At 48.5% G+C, this 11,815-nt stretch overlaps 1 pseudogene; it reads right to left on the reverse strand.

Moving 5' to 3' along the window:
* The window catches only part of LOC133115117 (forkhead box protein K2-like), a 21,825-nt pseudogene extending 10,223 nt beyond the window's left edge, over window positions 1-11,602 (reverse strand).
* Between the last annotated feature and the right edge of the window lie 213 nt (window positions 11,603-11,815).

Here is an 11,815-nt window from a genome sequence, read left to right on the forward strand (position 1 = left end):
ACACACACACACACACAGGGGACAGCTCATAATCCAGCCTGTTCATTTTTTCTTTGTTGTTAAAAAAGCGTGTTTTAGACTGTTAAAGAAATGTTGAAGATCAACAAAAATGTTCTATATAAATGTTAAATATGTTCAATAAATAATATCTGTACTATTCTCAACAAGCAGAAGGTGGCACTACACTGCTGAAATTACAAATATGAACAGTGTATCTTACAGCAAACTGTATACATAATACATATGTATAAAACATTAAAAAAAAGGCATATTCAATGCAGTCCGTGTTACATTTGGGGCCAGTTTTTTGGCTCGTTGTAAACTGAGGGATACACTGCAGTGCCTGTGACAGGGTCTGGCTCTAAACCAGGCTAACGGGACATTCAGGCTAGCGGGACATTCAGGCTAGCGGGACATTCAGGCTAGCGGGACATTCAGGCTAGCGGGACATTAAGGCTAACGGGACATTAAGGCCAGCGGGACATTCAGGCTAGCGGGACATTCAGGCTAGCGGGACATTAAGGCTAACTGGACATTCAGGCTAGCGGGACATTCAGGCTAGCGGGACATTCAGGCTAGCGGGACATTCAGGCCCGGGGCCTGGAGCTCACCTGCCAGCCCTTGTCGGCTGTTCGGTAGTACGGGTAGTTCTTGGTGATGTGGGTGTAGATCCCGTTCAGCGTCAGCTGCTTGTCGGTCGCCATGGTGATGGCCTGGACGATGAGCTGGGCGTACGAGTACGGGGGCTTGGAGTCGTCCTGCGGCGAGGAAGAGGAAGGAGGTGAGGAAGGGTAAACCTCCGCTCTCTCCCGCTTTAATCTACACCTGACCCCTGACCCCTGCCCCCGTCGCCCTGGAGATTTCATTTATGACATCAGAGGGGACGTGCACTTAAACATTCCAGGACATGGAAGGCGTACATTAAACGACCTGCAGGCTGCAGATTATTATTTTCAGATCGGGACCAAATTGTTAGAAAAAAACGTGAGGTCTTAACCTCGCTACTCGCTAGGTTTGAGATGCGATTAAGAGGTGGTTGTGTTTCTCTCATCTGGTCGGAAGCCCTGTATAGACTGTGCTTCGAGGTCCCTTTACCTGGGAGCCAAGTGTGCAGACAGTGCTACTGATTGGGCCTGACTAACTACCTGGGAGAAAACAAAACCCGTGGCAAATTTGGATTGGAGGTCTAGATTTGATGGTTGCTGGTCTATGCTACCTATCTGATCAGGTGAGAGGGCATCTCAGCTCCTTTCATCACAACCCGTGAGAAAATGGCATAATGTCCACCTGCCCTAACACCATTTTAAACAGGAGAAAATGGCATAATGTCCACTGGCCCTAACACCATTTTATACAGGAGAAAATCACATAATGTCCACCTGCCCTAACACCATTTTATACAGGAGAAAATCGCATAATGTCCACTGGCCCTAACACCATTTTATACAGGAGAAAATGGCATAATGTCCACCTGCCCTAACACCATTTTATACAGGAGAAAATGGCATAATGCCCACCTGCCCTAACACCTTTTTATACGGGCGTACAGGGTGAGGGGTAAAACAGCCATGCCGGGCTGCACCTCACACCTGCTCAGACAGCTCACCCACACTTCCACTTTTAACTAAATACCAGCAACAAGAGGACAGCTGAGAATCAGGTGTGTGTGAAAACTGTTACATCGTCTGAAATGAGTTTCAGTGCTACCGTGATTCCGCGGTGCCCCGGGGGAGGGTGTTGTACGCGACATAAATGACTTACTGCGCCAGGTCAGATTCAACAACAAAGGCACCGAGGAACTTCAGACAACTGCCCGAATTCACACGACAGGTCGGGACCACTCCTAAATGTTGTTCCCACCCAATACGAGAAAACTGGTGAATTTCGGAAAGTTCTCTTAAATTGCTCGTACAATCGTTCTGAGATGAAATGTGTACGTACGAGCGCTTGAGTGTGAGTAATAGTAGTGGTGTAATGAGTGGTTCTTGCGTGAGGCTCGTTCGGCGGTGAAGTGTTTGGCGTACGTGCGGATGTGATCGGGGCGGCCCGACGCCTCACCTTGGGGCTGTCTCCCCCCGACGCCTCCTTGTCGTTCTCGGACTGGGAGTGGTCTCCGATGAGCTGGAGGTCAGAGGTCATGATGCGGGCCATCCTGTAGCCGGACGCCCCCGCTCCCCGGGGGCTGGAGGGGCAGGAGTTTGCCGCGCTGCGGGGGGTGGGGGGGGGGGGGGGGGGGGGAGAGAGAAGACACGGCAACTGTGAGGCCCCTTCATCCAGGATTTTAAATGACACCGCTTAAAGTGCAGACTGTCGCCTTTAACCTGAGGGCATTTACAGCCACGTCGAGTGATCTGTGCAGGAAATGCATCCCTTTTTATACAAGGTCTCTCAATTTTAGGGGACCAAAAGTCATTGGACGGTTGGCTTCTAAGCTGTTTCTGAGTCGTGCGGTGGGTTCAATCACTTTCTTAGTAAAGGCAGAAAAAAATGAAAAAAGCTTTCAGTATCTAGTCCTGATTCTAGGCTTTTGATTAAGCAAAAAGGACAAAAATTGTAGCAGAATTGTACCACTATCACACAAGACAGGACAATAAGAGCATGAGTACAATTTCCTTCAGACCTCGTGTCATCCTTCTGTCAGACAGGGAATATTCGCTTTGAGGCCCCGGAAGTTGACTGGCTTGACCCAGGAAGTGACTAACCCTGAGACTGAGAGACGAAACCGTCGTCTCCGGGGTGGCACGTTTCCAGTTTCGCCCCCTCTCTCTAGACTCCTCAGACGTGGACCGGCTCCTGGCAGCTGCTGCTCTATCACGCCCCTAATGACTCATCGCTGACCGCTAACTGAAGAACTGGGGCACGTCCAATCGGAACGCGCTACGGTTTCTGAGCTACGGTTTCCTCCCAACGGACTTTGAGGCCGGCGTGCTCCCGTGAGGTGGGTGTGTCGAGGGTCTAGCCCGAAACAATAACGACATAGGCCTATGCCCCATATGTGATTTCTACATGAATGATTCAGTTTGTGTTGACACAATTTTGTAACTTGAACTGAAAAAAACAAACCAAAAAAAACACCTGAAACTGCACTACGTGAGTCAGTCAGGACAGGGTGTTCAATGCGCCTCCGCTTCAGCTTAAATAAACACTTTGCTACGTGCCGTCGGGGCTGCGCAGGGCCCTGGCGGGAGGGGGCAGTACCTGATGGTGCCGGTGGGCGAGGGCAGAGGGCTCATCAGGTGGGCGATGTTGTCGGGGATGCTGATGGTGAGGGGGGCGATGTGGGGCTGGACGGGCTTCACCGGCGACTCGGGCGCCTCCCTCCGCTCCTTCCTGCAGCTCGCCAGGGCGGTGAAGCTGATCTTAATGTTGGTGCTGGGGAACCGGAACGTGCACCTGTCCAAAACCAGCCCAAACACAGCCGCGTGAGCCGGGGATTCTGGGAGAACGGGGAAGGTGGGTGGCAGCTGAGGATTGTGTGGGACCTCACTCACTCACTCACTCACTCACTCACTCACTCACTCACTCACTCACTCACTCACTCACTCACTCACTCACTCACTCACTCACTCACTCACTCACTCACTCACTCACTCACTCACTCACTCACTCACTCACTCACTCACTCACTCACTCACTCACTCACTCACTCACTCACTCACTCACTCACTCACTCACTCACTCACTCACTCACTCACTCACTCACTCACTCACTCACTCACTCACTCACTCACTCACTCACTCACTCACTCACTCACTCACTCACTCACTCACTCACTCACTCACTCACTCACTCACTCACTCACTCACTCACTCACTCACTCACTCACTCACTCACTCACTCACTCTCAATATACACTCTCTCTCTCACACACACACACACTCACACAATATACACACACTCACACTCAAAATACACTCACTCACTCTCAATATACACTCTCTCACACACACACACACACACTCACACAATATACACACACTCACACTCAAAATACACTCACTCACACTCAATATACACTCTCACACAATATACTCACACTCACACTCACACTCAAAATACACTCTCACACACACACTCACACTCAATATACACTCACTATACACACACTATATACACACACTATACACACACTATACACACACACAGCCGGGTGAATCCCTGAGAAACACGACCACAACATTCACCCCCTCCTCCATCCTTCAGAGAACATCTCCTGAAATTATTTACGCTCACACTACCACACATGCACACACATACACGCGTGCACAGAAATACACCAGGCGCAAAACTCGCTGGGCCTTGACATTAACTGGAGCAGACAGTGTTCCGGCTCCTCCTACACATTAACTGGGCCAACAGGATCAGAGCACTGTGCCAGCTCAGCCAATAGGCTCAGGAGTTGTAGCCGCACAAACATTCTCCCCCCGCCCCCTTCAGTTGGCAGGACAGGGGATGCGCTCCAGGCCACAGGCACGCACGCACACACACACACCACACACACACCAACCACACACCAACCACACACCACACACACACCACACACACACCACACACACACCACACACACACGCGCACACACCACACACACCACACACACCACACACACCACGCGCACACACCACACACACCACACACACCACACACACCACACACACACCACACACCACACACCACACACCACACACCACACACCACACACACACACACACAGCCAGCGGAGCGCGGTTCTGTATGAGTGGAGAACACACTGTTCTCAGCCCCCTGTTCTGTGTTCACACCGCGGGGGGGACTGGCGACGCCCCCTCCCCTCAGAAACCACCGCGATGCCCATCGCTAATGGCGTGCGTGAGAGTGGCCATCGCAGAACATCCAGTCTTACCACAGAGCACCTGGAGGGGGTCGAGTTACTCCACTCCCCAACAGATAACCAGAGGTTCAAGGCTTTCGACATTTATTTTTATTTTATTTTATTTTTTTGTCGCAGCTGTTGCATATGGACCGTTGCATTTGGAAACGGAATTTGGCAATTCGCCTTCCATAGTGCCCCCCCCCCCCCCCCCCTCCCTCTGACTCAAGCTCGAGAATCAGACAAACTTCATTTCATGCAATCACAGATCCCAGAAGCTGGGTCCAATAAGAAACGGACTGGCAGAACCCAAACCAACGGCACAGATTAACCAGCGATCGATCCCAAAACACAGCCACGTAATCACCAAATCAAAGCAAAACTATGACCATTCTGACCACCCGTCAGAAGAAGCAGACAGTCCTTTATAGAAGGGGCACACCGCTAATGTTTGTTCATCAAGATCCAGCTATCATAGGTACAGTCTGTCCTCAATGGTCAGTTAAGCGTAGAGCAAAGCCAGTGCAAATATTAACCGAACATGTATTCAGCGAGAGGTTTATCCACTTAGTTCACCTGAGCGATTCTAATTAATCTGCAGCACAGGTGTAATTTAAATAAACGACAGCACAACATTTTAATTTCTGAAATAACTTTTTATCGCTCTGTAAGCAGACGCCCGTATCCCGTCTGCAAAGAGAATGATAAAAATAAGCAGCTTATACCGGTTCGGCTCAAACGGCAGAGAGCTGCGTTTTTCACAGATATGCACTGAAGCGCCTCTGATCAAAACACACGGCCGGGTGAGAGAGCCTCGGGGGGGGGGGGGGGGGGGGGGGATCTGAACCCACAACCGCCCGGTAACCAGCCCTGCTTCCTCCCACATCAGGCATGGTGTTAAACAGACAGAAGACTCAGAAGAGTCACAAAATAATCAATGCAGGACAGAACCAACCAAACAAAACAAGGCAAACAAAACAAAGGAAATTCAATAATAGTAAATATAATGATAACAAAATAATAAAAGAATAAGAATAAAAATAAAGAAATAATTTAATACATAAAAGAGCCCCCACATACTGAATGAACCAATGTGTGAAACTCTCCATTACATAATTTACAACCAGCAGCCCCCCCCTCGAGGCTTCCCAAGAACACCTGCGACTGCGGGGGGGCGGATCTTACTTTGGAAACCAACCCCCCGGACAATTCAGACCAAAACAAACGGAGGCAAACCCCTCCCCGGTGGCGAAAAACACAATGGCAGCAATAGCAGGTGTCTAACAAAGACCTCAACGGCCGAACAGCCCAAAGCAGAACCGGCCTTTGCGTGGGTGTGGTTTATTAGTGGTCACCAGCAGGTCACCAGCAGGTCACCAGCAGGTCACCAACACAGCCGGGTCTAGGATCTTGGCGACCCTAAACAAGATTGACTGCAGATCAGAGAGTTGGGCAGCAAAATTGCAATATTTCATCTTGAGATCCAAAGACAATTGAATTGAAGGAAGAAAAAAGAAAAAGAAAATAAAGTTTAGACAACTACAAGGAGCACGAGGAAGAGGCCATGGAATTTCCGTGAGGAGGGTGTTAGCGCCAAACTGAACCCATCAGAATCCAAGCCAGTGACACAACCAGCCACCACTGCCCATCTGTTCATCCCCCAAAGCCACAGGACCGGCACAAAAATGTCAGGGGAAAAAACACCATTCTGGAGCTTCGACAGAAGCGGATACACAGCCCCAGACATGGCGGAGAGCGGGAGGTTTTCCACGGCGATGTGGAGTCCTCGTGCCGGCCGGTACCGGACCCCCTGCCTGCCGGTACCGGACCCCCTGCCTGCCGGTACCGGACAGGGGGGTACCGGAACCGCCCGGCACGGCAGAACACAACCAGACCGGCGCTCAGTTTACAGAGAACGATGTTTTAGAGATTTTAAAATGATGAACATTCCATTTAGTTTGCCACCAGCGCCTCTTTCAGTACCAATGGATGCGACGGAGGTCCGAACAATGCCAGCTAGCCATCTGTGATTTATTTTTAAGGTAAGAACAAATATTATGTTGATGTAATGATAAAGTGTATTAAAACAGCCAAATGAAGGTCAATTTTTGTTCTCTGCGGTTTCCCCATCAGCAGCCATTGTTGCACTACCGTTGCGAACCGTTAGCGAACGTGCATAGCGAACAGGAAAAAAATTAAATAAAATAATAATAATATATTTTATATTTTTCTTTCATTTTATTTTTTATGTTCTTGAATGCATGTCAGACTGCAAAAAGGTTCATTGGCTTAGATACATCCTGAGAGAACCCTCTATCCAGCAACTTCACCCTGCCCAACAGGCATGACAGCTGCAACATCATAATCCCAATTAATCGCTTAGCTCTCTAATGTACTGCCAATGACATAGCCTGCATTTATCCACAAGCAAACACAAGCCCTACATTATTTACCAGAGAATGAAGTAAAACTGCGAGAGAATTAATATGTTAACTTTCACAGTTTTTTTTTTTATTATTATATTCGGTAACAACAAAAATATATTCCTTGGAAAAAAAACGATCTCGACTGACATTTCAGAGTTCATAGGTAATGTGTTGCAACAAGGCAGCAAAGGCTGGTAACGGCAAAACAAGGGCAACTGAGACGTAGTAAGATAAAAGTGACTAAAACTACATCTCCCAACATGCCTCACTACACAGAGGCCAAGCTAAAGAGGACAGGAGTACAACACACTGACTTCAGATTCCTTGGGGAAACGACATGAAGCAGGCCCCGGGTGACGGCGATTCCCAGTGTAAATTACAAGCAAAGCCAAAACCATGACCTCGAAACAAATCATGAGATCCACAACATCCGCTTAAAGAAAGGGCGGGTTGTTCTGCGTTATATCAGCTCCACAAGCTTTTGGGTTTCACTAAAAATAAAAACAAGCGCGTTTCCCATGGATACATCCAGGCCAATAATATAAGCCACCTCGTGCTCCACAAAACCTTGACATTTTCTCGATGAGAAGACTTTGGCGGCCAACCTTCCTCGCAAACGTGTCTCACAGGAACCCCACCGACATCGAACTGATGGTGGGGACCGGCCACTCCAGGATCCGCCATCCAGTGGCCATGTCGAGGTTTACGGGCATCGAGGTCAGCCATGTTTGCGTGAGCTCTCACAGAACGAGGTCATGAGAAATAAATGGGGCAGCCAGTTGGCTTAAGTAGCTTGACTGGGACCCGGACGGTTGGTGGTTCAAGCCCCCCGATGTAGCCACAGCTATTGGGCCCTTGTGCAAGGCCCACAACCCCACATTGTTCCAGGGGGCATTGTCCCTTGCTTGGTCTAATCAACAGTACATCGCTTTGGATAAAAGCGTCAGCTAAATACCGAATGTGACGTGAGTGGTCCTGAGACTTTGTTGGGCACTTCTGGTTCCATGTGACATCCATCGCAAACAAGCTGATCTGGCACATCAAGTACACTTCCCTCTCTCAACAGCCCACATGATGCCGCATACCACAGCGAACCTTAATTTGGTTATACTAGCCTATAATTACCCACAGCGAATTTGGTTATTTTGTCTGATCGACCAAACCTGTGGGCACAGGAAAATGGGACAGGCCACCCAGCTCAGCCATAGTTAATGGGGGGCAGACTAGAGCCCTGCTTAGTCTAATCAACTGAAAGTCACTTTGGATAAAAGTGTCAGCTAAATAACAAATTATTATTATTTATTATAATGGATCTGGTTGAATCGCTAGCTCTAGACAACCTTCTCAACCAGGCTGAGAACAGCTGAAAGCAGAGGTGTGACTGGAGCCTCAGAGCAGAGTGTGAATTAGCATTATGCACTTCACTTGTGTCACTCAGCACACCTGCCGCGCCCTCAAACACCGCCCCACCTATCGGAGGGAAACAAGTGACATGACCTCAAAAGGTTCCCAGATTCCTACCTTACAAAAGAAACCCTTTAAACTCGCACACACACCTCACGTCTATGGGACATGGTTTATGGCAGAGGTCCTCACGCTTGGTCCCGGAGAGGCACAGGGTGTGCAGGTTTTTGTTTTCGCCTTAATATCCGAGCAACCGATTCAGACCCAAGAAACCAGGTGAGGTGATTTAACTGTGTAATCAACTGCTTTAACTGATCAATTAAGTGCTGAGTAACAACAAAAACCAGCACACCCTGCGGCTCTCCAGGACCAGGAGTGAGGACCCCAGCACACCCTGTGGCTCTCCAGGACCAGGAGTGAGGACCCTAGCACACCCTGCAGCTCTCCGGGACCAGGAGTGAGGACCCCAGCACACCCTGCGGCTCTCCGGGACCAGGAGTGAGGACCCCAGCACACCCTGCGGCGCTCCAGGACCAGGAGTGAGGACCCCAGTACACCCTGCGGCTCTCCGGGACCAGGAGTGAGGACCCCTGGTTTAGGCTAACATTATAACCGAAGGACATGCCACATCAAGGAGAATTAGCCAGATATTACACAAGGCGACTATCCGTGATCACAGATATTCGCTATATCAACGGCGACAACTCGCATGACAAACTGAATCCAAATGCTCATACAAACGGGCTGAAGGCAGCAGAAGCAAGAATGCATACATATGATGTTGACAGCCTGTAGCCTAGTGGCTAAGGTGCATGACTGGGACCCTGAAGGTTGGTGGTTCAAACCCCCGGTGTAGGCACAATAAGATCCGCACAGCTTTTGGGCCCTTGAGCGAGGCCCTTAAACCCCAGGGTGGATTGCCCCATGTCTAGTCAACCGCAAGTCGCTCTGGATAAAAGCATCAGCTAAAATAACACATTATTATTATTATTAGTCGTAGTAGTAGTAGTAGTAGTCGTAGTAGTATCTGTGATGTAGTAAACAGAAAAAAAGTGGAACGAGAAAAAGCCACCTCAAAACAGAGGAGCATTTTAAGGTTCCAGGAGGGAGAGGGACAGTTGTGACATAATTATAGAAAAATATTCCCATCCTTTCAGAAAAGGACACCTCACGACGGCAACATGACATAACCGAGTCGCTACTGTCTTATATAGAGGACATTGGGTTTTATTTACGGTATTATAATTGCACTAATTAAAATAACTTCTTGCTTGATTATAAGCAACTTATTTGCAGATGTCTACCTTGCTCAAGGGAGAACACCACAATCCCTTGCCTACAATAGGACCGCGATATTGAGATCCAAATGCTAAAAAAGAAACTATGCCCTCTAGTTTTGAACAGTGCTGCTATTTAAACGAGGAGATAGTACGTCTCAATGCAAATAGCCGAGCCGTCTTAGATTTATGCTGTCTAGCCCAAGGGTAGACACACGTGTGTGGCATGTTGCCGGCTGAGAAATTGCACGATTTCTTTTTTCCATACGTGCAGTTCCAAAACGGTCAACGGTAATGCGAATGTACCCATAACCTCTATGAACATTAACGTCACACTGCATTACCGTTTTGCTTAAACAAAGCATTGGGAAATATGGACCTATTTTATTAATGTCGTGCCGTCTATTGAAATGACCTCATTGGCCTTACAGGAACAAAATGTTATTAGCCAAAACTGTAATATGCAGCCAACTAAAACAAGGCTATGTGTTCTTACACGATTAAAAACAGTGCAACGTTATATATAGATATATATAATTAATAATCGTACATAATATATATGGTGGACGTGGCCTTATAGCAATACCGAATATAATAACATTTAGATAATCTGATAGGTGTCTTCAGACCGTGTTGACATACCTATGATGGCTAGCGAAGCGCTACGTACGACGAGCAAAAATTGCTTATTGCTCTTGTAAAATAAATCGCACTGCTTACGTTGTAGATTATAAATAAAATGTGTCATTCAAAACACAAAGAGGCTTCCCATGCCGTAGCTATATCCTTCATGCAAAGCACATAATGGCTGTCACTATGCACCAAAATATTTACAACGAATGACCCCATTCTCGATTCTTCCTCAACACAAACCAATGTCGCCAACTGCAAGCAAATAACGCCTGCCCTGGGCACAGCTCGCTAGTATATGCAGCTAGCTAGCCATCTAGCACTACCATTAAGTTTTCGATCATTTACAGTTGGTGTTTGCAAAACAGCAAGCGATAGAATGCAGGACATGCAGACGTCGAGCGATACAAGCATGAGGGATATGCCACAACCCACAAGCGCTGACACGTGTTGTGCCAATGTGTCCCCAGCATAACAACAATAACAAAACGAAAAACACGTAACACACACATTTAGGACACTTACATTCGTGGGAGTTGTAGTGGAGGTGCCCCACGCCTCAAGAACACCCCGTCCACGAACACCCCGTTTTTGCCAAGGCATCGCAGATAGAAATCTCCGCCGCCCGCTCCATCTTCACCTGCCGTGAAAATCTCCAGGTGCCGCCGGGATATGAAGCTTGAATGGCCCATGCTAACGTCCACGGAGCCCTGCGACGAGTTGCGCCCGATGGTCACCGAGCGCTTCTTCATCAGGTATTCGAATTCTCGGCCCTCAAGCCGGGCAACCGCCGGCCCCGACAGCCCGCTAACCACCGCCATCTTAAAGAATTAGGGGGTCTATTTCACAAATGCTTGGTAAAGACACCGGAACGCAGACGCCTGACCAGCGATTCCGAATAGGGACGTTAATGGGCAAATCTCAAATTAGGGGGAATCCAAATTTAAAAAGAAAAATTTAGAGGGGAACGTGCCAGGATCAGGGACAGCGGCTCCGACACCACCGCCGCAACACCAAGAGAAAGGGAAGGAGAAAGAGCCAACCAAACAACGACTGAGGCTGATACCGAGAGAGCGACAGCTCGCACGGACCAATCACAGATCAGACTCAATCTGAATTGAGGCAGCAGCAACCAATAAAGACGTAAGACATGGCCGGTTGATTCAACAATGGTAGGTTGCACTGCGGCCCAACACGCAAATGAATGGTAAATTAAAACATGTGGAGCGCA

The sequence above is a fragment of the Conger conger genome, chromosome 16, assembly GCF_963514075.1.
Source record: "Conger conger chromosome 16, fConCon1.1, whole genome shotgun sequence".
NCBI lineage: Eukaryota > Metazoa > Chordata > Actinopteri > Anguilliformes > Congridae > Conger > Conger conger.